The following is a 9105-nucleotide window of genomic DNA, read 5'->3' as shown; positions in this document are numbered from 1 at the left end:
TAAACTGAAGGAGTGTGATCTTTACTGGGTCTTGACTTTGGCTTAAGTTGTCTAGAGTGAGGAAACTAAAAACTTCAGTTTTCCTGCAAAATAGCCTAATGACAAAGGCAAATAATTTCCCTTCCCTGGATTTCAGTTTTCCAGTTCATAAAATGAGAGTTCTGGACAAGGCAGTCTCTTAATATATGTTTTCTATGATGTATGTCAGTCCCGGTTGATCTCACCTGCCCCTCCTCACTGCAGTGGAAGCCCTTCTCTAGATACTGTAACACTGAGGCCAGTTTCAGGGCCTTTATTGCAGAGTAAATTTTCTAGATGTTCAGTGCTGGACTTCTCAGTTCCTTATTTCCTATCTATTTATCCATGTTCTCTGTTTCTCATTTCTGACAATTATTTTTCCTTCTTGTTACCCTACTCTTCATTCATCCACAATTCTTGTCTCCTTTGGACTTACTTTTCTTCCATACCACTTTATCCTCTAAAATCTTCTCAAAGGATGAAAGGATACAGTGTTTAAAGTATTTTAAAATGTTAAGTAGAGCTTTCTTTGTGCTGGCTTAAGGAGGAGGCAGACAGGGCCGAAGCAGGTCAGATGAAAGGCAACGCGATCAAAATACTGCTTCAGTGGGCGAAGTGGAACTGGTGCACAAGGGCGTACAATACAGTGATGCCGAAACGTGGGAAAAAGGGAGCGGTGGTCGAAGACGCGGAAGAGCCCAAGACTGAGCCAGAGGCAAAGAAGAGTAAGGCAGGAGCGAAAAAGAAGGAAAAAGAGGCAGTAGGAGAGGGCGCAGTTCTGTTTGAAGACCCCCCAGATCAGAAAACCTCACCCAGTGGCAAATCAGCCACACTCAAGATCTGCTCGTGGAATGTGGATGGGCTTCGAGCCTGGATTAAGAAGAAAGGTTTAGATTGGGTAAAGGAAGAAGCCCCAGACATCCTGTGCCTCCAAGAGAACAAATGAACTACCAGTTGAACTTCAAGAACTGTCTGGATTATCCCATCAGTACTGGTCAGCTCCTTCAGACAAGGAAGGGTACAGTGGCGTGGGCCTCGTCTCCCACCAGTGCCCACTCAAAGTCTGTTATGGCATCGGTGAGGAAGAACATGATCAGGAAGGCCGAGTGATTGTGGCTGAATACGAGGCGTTTGTGCTGGTGACAGCCTATGTGCCTAATGCAGGCCGAGGTCTGGTGCGCCTGGAGTATTGCCAGCGCTGGGATGAAGCCTTTCGCAAATTCTTGAAGGGTTTGGCATCCCGCAAGCCCCTTGTGCTATGTGGGGATCTCAATGTGGCTCATGAAGAAATTGACCTTCGCAACCCAAAGGGAAATAAAAAGAATGCTGGCTTCACTCCACAAGAGCGGCAGGGCTTCGGGGAACTGCTGCAGGCTGTGCCCCTCACTGACAGCTTCCGGCACCTCTACCCCAACAGGGCCTATGCCTACACCTTTTGGACCTATATGATGAATGCGCGATCCAAAAACGTTGGTTGGCGCCTTGATTATTTTTTGTTATCTCAGTCTCTGTTGCCTGCATTGTGTGACAGTAAAATCCGTTCCAAGGCTCTGGGCAGTGACCACTGTCCCATTACCCTATACCTAGCTCTGTGACACCTCTTCCAAATCACGTTGAGCCTGGGAAATAAGCCCACCAAGCTAGCTTTAAAATTCTTACCCCCAAACTTCTTTAATAACTGCTATCTAGAGAAATCTGCATCGTATTTCCCTTCTAAACTGAATCCTTTAACCAGGCTTCTAATAACAGATGGAAGTTCTCAAGGAGGGTGTTTGTGTAGGGGTGGTGCTTTTTTCTTTTTCTTTTTTTGCATTAAACAAAAGCTACTGATATTTCCTTTGAACTGTCCCTGTGAAAATAAAGAGCCATAGTTTCAGCTTTAAAAAATAAAATAAAATAAAATAAAATGTTAAGTAGAAAACACTACAACAATAGTAACTTCTTTTTCATCTTTTTTTATTTTGATGAGTATCTTAATGTGCGTTGGTTAATACTGCATATTAGATACAAATTGCTAGGAAGATATTCCTCCATGCTAGTGAACAGTCTTTTAACTATATTAACCACAGGTTGGAATTTATAAATACTGCAGAGTATTTAATTAACCTATTCATATTTGGAACTGGCACATTCCGTAAATAGTTTGGCTGGATGAGTACAAGATGTTTAAGGAAGCCTGTGCTAATTATGTTGCATATCTGTGAGGGCTAAAGCAGTTGCAGTCTTTGCCTTTACATAATGTATCCTTCCTTTGTTGTGTGATAGTTATACTCTAATTATGTAGAAAATATAGTTTGGTCATATGGTTCTCTCCATTGGAGAAAGGAACTTTTTCATCTTTTTAATATTCAGAATCACATGGACTATTCCTGGAAAGTCAGCACAGCATTTATAGTCAGCATCCATAGGAAATCTTGCCTTTTGATTTCCTTAAACCTCCCTTCCACCCTTCTCTCTGCCTCGGTTTGCTCTCATCACTAGTATTGTTACCCTGGCCACACTCAGAGATTTTGTCTCTCTTTCTGGACATTGTAGCCTTTCTTTTCATTAGATTCTTCTCCTTTTTTTTTTTTAAATTTTATTTTTTGGTCAAACTACATGGCATGTGGGAAACTGCAGAGTCTTAACCATTGGACTACCCTGGAAGTCCCAGATTCTTCTCTATCTTAATTCTTTCCTTAACCTGGTATATGTGTACTCCCCTACTCCTTGTCATATTTTATTAACACCTCCTTGTAAATACATCTTCTTTTGCTGACTTGTTCTCCTTCACCACTAACTGGAAAATCTCGGAATCACTTATTAATCTATTAATCTATCAGTCTATTAATGTACTGATCTATCTATCCACATGCATTCACCTGTCCATCCACCTATCCATCTTCACATCCAGTGAACTTATCCATTCTTAGTTAAAACTATAATTTTCATGTTTGCAGTTCCCAAATCTTCCACTAATTTTATATCTTACTTTCTCTATAAGATATAGTGACTGGGAAGTTTCTCTAATTTTAAATCTTACTGTGCCTATAACCAAATTTAATTCCCATTTTAATAACGTACTTAGATATCAATAGCATGTCAATTTTAAAAGAGGATTTGGAATGATTTTACAGAAGTACATACAAAATCATCATATGTGCTACTGGGAACATAAATTGGTCAGTCTGAATGGAGAGCAGTTTGACAATAGTTATCAAAAACACAAACACACTTATCCACCAGCCATAAATTCCACTTCTAAGAGTCTAACTTAAAATACATGTACACACATGCTAAATGATATAAATGGGCTCCTTGCAGTGCTTTTTGTAATTGTCATTGTTAGTAACTACATTAAAAACAAATATGCAATGGTAGAAAATTGGTTAAACAATAATTTCCATCCACAGTGGGCCATCATTCAGCCATGGAGAACACTGAAGAGGCCACATACTGGTATGGAATGGCCTTCAGCAAACTATGTAAATAGGGAACACATTTGGGAGAGGAGAAGCAGCTAGCTAGATAGGTGGGTAGATCATAAAAAGACATGTCAGTTTACCTTTATGCCTCTTGGGGTATTATAGATCTTTGAGAAGATTCACAAGAAATTGATTGTATTAGTTGATTTGAGAGAGACCTGGATGGCTGCAAGACAGAGATGAAAAGGAGACTTTTGACCATACACCCTTCTGAATCTATTGGATTTTGAACCATGCAGCAATACTATCTCTTTAAAAATCATAAAAAAATAAATGATACCATGAAAATATGAAAGTGAATTGGAACAATGGGAATTAAGTACAGAAAAATATGATGAGATGATAAGATAAATACAGTGGTAAGGACAACATATATAATTTCTACCTTATTTTCTCTCAGGAAAGTTAGACCCTTTAATTTTGATGCCTCGAATGATCCACAGATTCCATTTAAAAAAAAAAAAAAAAAGAACAAGTAAGATCTAAACATACAAGAGCTCTTATAAATGAGATATTGTGTGAGACTTTGTACCAGACTCTCAAAAAATGCCTACAATGAATAAAGTTCTAAATTTCATGAGGTTTATTCCTATAAAGCCTCTCAAACTATTCCAAAAGTATAATGCCTAAGCTCAATTCAATAAAATCAAATCTTTGAGATGCTACACAATGGGATATAGATTCACAATGCAGTAATAATTTTGATTAACCCAAGGAGAGATTTAGAAATGTTTTTCACATTGTGGGTTGACACCATTTAGTGAATCATAAAGTTAACTTACTGAGTCACAACTTGTATTTTTTAAAAAGAAAGAAGTAGAAGAGAATGCAATATAAGGGGATATCGGTTTTTATAACAGTCAATGAGGATATTTTCATGAAATGTATGTGCAGCTTGCACATGTGATAGTTACATAAGGCTTTTCTTATTGTAAGCTACAAAAACCTTTCAAAGTGACTGTATTTAGAGCGGGAAGAATGAATTTCATATTCCCCAGGTTTTTATAAGTAAAAGTGAATAGACAATTTGAGGTCCGTATGCCAATAATAGTAACATTTATTGAAGAGGTATTATCTTAATCAGTCCTTATGTTATGCATTTTATAGGCAAGATCTAATTTAATTTTTACAGCAGTATCATGGGATAGGAGATATTAATGGTAACAATTATTTTGAAATTAGAAAACTCAGGATAACAGAATCTTTGCAACTTGCCAAAGATCTCAAAGTTTGCACTTTGGAAGGATCCCCTCAGGCCTAGGTAATCTGACTTCCTAGCCTGTGTTTCAAACTATGCTTCTATGATGTTTTTAGCCTAAACATATTCTATACGTTAAGAGCCAGTGTCATAAATCTTTGATGTTGTTTATACCATTGTTTGGCTGTCCAAGGGGCTCACTGATAAAGAATCTGCCTGCCAAGCAAGAGACGCAGGTTTGAAGATTCGATCCCTGGGTTGAGAAGACCCCCTGGAGGAGAAAATGACTACCCACTCCAGTATTCTTGCCTGGAGAATCCGATGGACAGAGGAGCCTGGCGGGCTACAGTCCATGTGGTTTCAGAGTTGGACATGACTTAGCAACTAAACAACAGCATATTAGTGTTTGCAGCCTCTGTTGATTTTTACCCTGCAGTGTTTAGATCAACCCTCTGCAGCAACAGTTCACAGCTCTAACTTCATGTTTGAACTACCACAGGATTCTTTTCTGAAGCCTCTCTCTCCTCTGATCTAGCCGAAGTGTTGACAACAGAGTGTCTTTCTCTAGAGTCATTGTAATGTTGTCATTCTATAGTAATAGCATTGAGTGTCTTAATTGCCTCTTTTATCAAATCGCAATACCATGGGAAAGTTGCTAATTTCCTTGCATACAGTTATGCCCCTCTGTAAATAAGGATAATATTATTTCACAATGTTTAAAGGGTCAAAAAAGAATGTATGTAAAACAACACACTTCCTGGGAAATGGTAGGGACCCAGTAAACAGGAACTACTTTTACTAAGGTAATAGAATATAATATACATTTAATACTAATTTATCCAACATACATTTAAGTCCTATTCTTAGTGATTTCTTTACCTAATTGTGCTTCCTGGCAGGCCTTTTATTCACTTCTCCTTCTTACCTCTTTTGGTTTTTGTCTCCAAATCTATTAGCTGGCCTCCGAATCTGAATTCATCATTCTTGACTTTGACCTTCGAAATGTCTAGTCTGACATGTTTTCTTCACTGTGGGTCATGGTTCATTTCATTTAAAGCTCTATCCAGAACTCAAGGCCTTCACAGAACTTCCCAGCTAATAGCAATTTCTTCAGTAATTATAGCAATTTCACTGCATATGTCTGTGTGTAGTTGGGCTTAACTCTAATTATATCTCCATATGCTGAAAGCCATGAAAATATTCCACGTGGTATGTAGTTCACTGAAGTTTGTCAAGCTTTTACATTAAATTTAAAATTCCCAGAGAAGGGTCATGTTTATTAGTTATTTATACCTTTTATGGGATTCTATCCAGTTTTCTGAACAGCAAAGTTATCCTTCATAATTCTCAAGCCCTTGGTGTTTCTGTAATGTTCCTTCTTGAGAAGGATATAAATGGTATCACAAAATCTCATTTCCCTTATTGACCACCAACAAGGACTCTGATTTCATTTTCAGATAACATATTCTTATATCCTTCCTTGAACTCTTTTACCAATTTATTCCACCCTAAAATATATGCTTTTGTTCCCTTCTCCAGCAAAGGAATGACATATAAAATAACATGATGTTTTTAATGATTGTATTGATATATAGTCTAATTTTTAGTATTAGGTATTTTGTGATCACTTTAAGAAGCTGTGCCAAAAGGTTGTGTGGGCAGCATGAATCTCAAGGGGCTTCAGCAATATTATCTTGGCTTAGAAGAATAGCATGTTTATTGACTATTTCTCTAAGCAATAGAAAGTCTTTATTGAGTAGTGAATACTTTCAATGTTGCATTTCATATCTGCAGGATTAAAAAGGTTATATGCAAAATAAATCTGGCAATATCAGCTTGGCTCTGTCCCATCCCATAAACCTCAGCTCATGTAAAGCTGCAAGATTGATTTCTCAATATTCAATTTCTCAGTGGAGCAAATAGTCAAGACATGCATTAGACTTTCTCTTGTTAAAAAAAGGCTTTAGCATTTGCCTCTTCACGCATAATGATATTGGCTAGACCTTAATTTGCTTTGGATTTTCCCCATCTTTTCCATGTCCCACATTATCTCCACACTCAGTGAGAATTTAGTGCATGGAAGAGTCACCGAGGTCTACCACAGAACAGAAATCTATATATTTTTTTAAAGTCCAAGGTACTTTATAAACCACAAGGCTTAATTTTACCACCTTCTCTCAGGCAACACTCCCATTGAGATCAGTGGGAAGTTGGTTCAATAGGAGCCAGTGAAATCCAATGCAACCAGCATGGAGAAATAACTTTACCTGTTATTCCTGTACTAATACTGAAATCTAGCTACTTCTGATCTGGATGAAGACATACCAACACTGCACAACAGGTGAAGGGAAGAAACAATACTATTTTCAGTGCTTTTTCAGTATGTTTTATACTTTGAGCTATAAAGTGCCCAGGGAGGTTTGTTTCTTCTCAACACAAAATGAAATTGGAAATATGTTGGGATGCAATTTGCTAAAGGCACAGTATACTGTTAGAACACATTATTCTAGCATTATCATTTATGTGTCGTTTATGTGTAATATCTTAAACCATTCTAGGTGCAGCTTATTTGTACTTTTAAATTCAAAAGCAGTAATTGTTTTCTGTTAAAGATTAAGGGAGCATGCAGTAGCTACTGATGACTTCACTATTTTGTACATATTTGTAAATATACATATACATATATATGTATATGAACATTTATATATTTAAAAGGGGACATAGCCTTACAGTCAGAGAACACCCTAGGCAGGAAGGAACCAGTGATCACAGCTGCCTTGTCTCTCCTCCAGGGGTTTCACCTTTCTGTCTGTCTGAGCCTCAGCCTCAGCAGCTGCTGAGAAAGGAAAAGAAGAAGAATGAATGTTCTCCAGCTGAGATGGCAGCTGCCATCACCTCGCCTGTGCCCTCCAGCTTTCTAATCACACGGTGGAAAATTTTCAAGGGGAAGTTTACTAGAAAAGTAGAAGGAAAACAAAACAAAGCCCCAAGTCAAGATATCAATATACAGAAACAGACACAATTCCAGAGAAGAGCTCCTTTAAGTCTTAAGGTCTGTCCACGGATTGGCCTTTCTGGCCTTGACCTCAGCAGCACAAGCCATGCCTCTGTTGAAACGTCTATCCAACCAAACTGTATAGGCCCAAGTCCATTTGTCTTGTTTGCTGTTTGATCTGAATGATTGTACGGACCTTCTTGACTGTGTGCGTTCCCCGCTCCCCTAGCATGGGGACCTTGAATATTCTTCATTAACTCAAAAGAATCAATGCTACGTCCACTTGTTTTTACTTTCTACTTAGACTTCCAGCATCTTCTGTAGGACTTGGCCCAAAGAAGGAGGGAACAGCCCATTCTGGTCCACAGTGTTTTCTTCTTGGGCTTCAGGCCACATGAGATGAGTGGTTACCACCATGAGTGTGCTCCCAGCCTTTATTTTGTCAGATAATCTCAGAATTCTTAAAATTCCTGCTTTGTTTCTGACTCTTTTAGGACTTCCTGTCCAGTTGTTCTGAAGTAAAGTTGATCATCTTACTCACTTTGTTCCTTATCTTAGTCCTTGTAACCTGAGTTTAATGCGTGGCTTCAACCCAATTTCTTCATCTGAACTTGTCAGTAGTCACCTGGATTTACTCTCATGAATCACAATCCCAGCTTGTATAATAGCTTCTTCTATCAGACCTTGTACAAACGGTTGGATCATCCATCAAGGTCTTTATCCTTCCCAGAGAAATGCTTCTAACTGTGACTACTTCTGCAGATTTGCTCAGGTAGCACATTTAAGCCTCTCTGCTCGATTTGACTCACTATAATTCAGAGCTTAAGAAAAAAAAAAAGAAAGAAAGAATGCCATTCTAAAACTCATTTTTTCTTTTTAAATTAAATTGTAATGTGGTGAAACATGATATTTAGAAAGGAGAAAACTCAATACAAGTGTGAAATGTAGATTTTGTAAGGCAATTAGTTATACTTATAGGTACATTTTGACACATGGGATAGAATCTCATTTTAAGTACACAGACCCTTGATGTATAAGATTGGACCCACTATTTTGCTTCCAGAAAGACTTCTCTTAACATCCTTATTTTTGTCCACATAGAAAGCTAGACAAATGTTAGACCTGAAAGTATGGGAATGGTATTTTAGTCAATCCAGTCTTTCCTAATCTATGTTCAATCATAAAAAATGTATTATTATTACTTTTCATTCTAAGGGCTTCTCTTCTCAACCTTTTAAACTTTAGTCCTCTTGTGATGACATTAGTCCCGGCTCTTCCCAAACCCTTCTAGACATTTTCCCTGGCCTCATTTTATTCCTTGCTTTATTCTTATATTTATATTCTTCAGTATGTCCTTAAAATCATGACTTTTATATTGTTCTTTCAGTTATCTCCATTCCCTAAAGAATTATTTTTTAATTATTTACACT

At 37.8% G+C, this 9105-nt stretch overlaps 1 pseudogene; it reads left to right on the top strand.

Annotated features, from left to right (window-relative positions):
- Positions 1–603: 603 nt before the first annotated feature.
- LOC138430832 (DNA repair nuclease/redox regulator APEX1 pseudogene) lies at positions 604–1909 on the top strand (annotated as a pseudogene).
- Positions 1910–9105: the final 7196 nt, after the last annotated feature.

The sequence above is a fragment of the Ovis canadensis genome, chromosome 1 (assembly GCF_042477335.2).
Source record: "Ovis canadensis isolate MfBH-ARS-UI-01 breed Bighorn chromosome 1, ARS-UI_OviCan_v2, whole genome shotgun sequence".
Taxonomy (NCBI): Eukaryota; Metazoa; Chordata; class Mammalia; order Artiodactyla; family Bovidae; genus Ovis; species Ovis canadensis.
The sequence above is the reverse complement of the archived record's forward strand: the minus strand, read 5'-3'. Positions and strand labels throughout refer to the sequence as shown.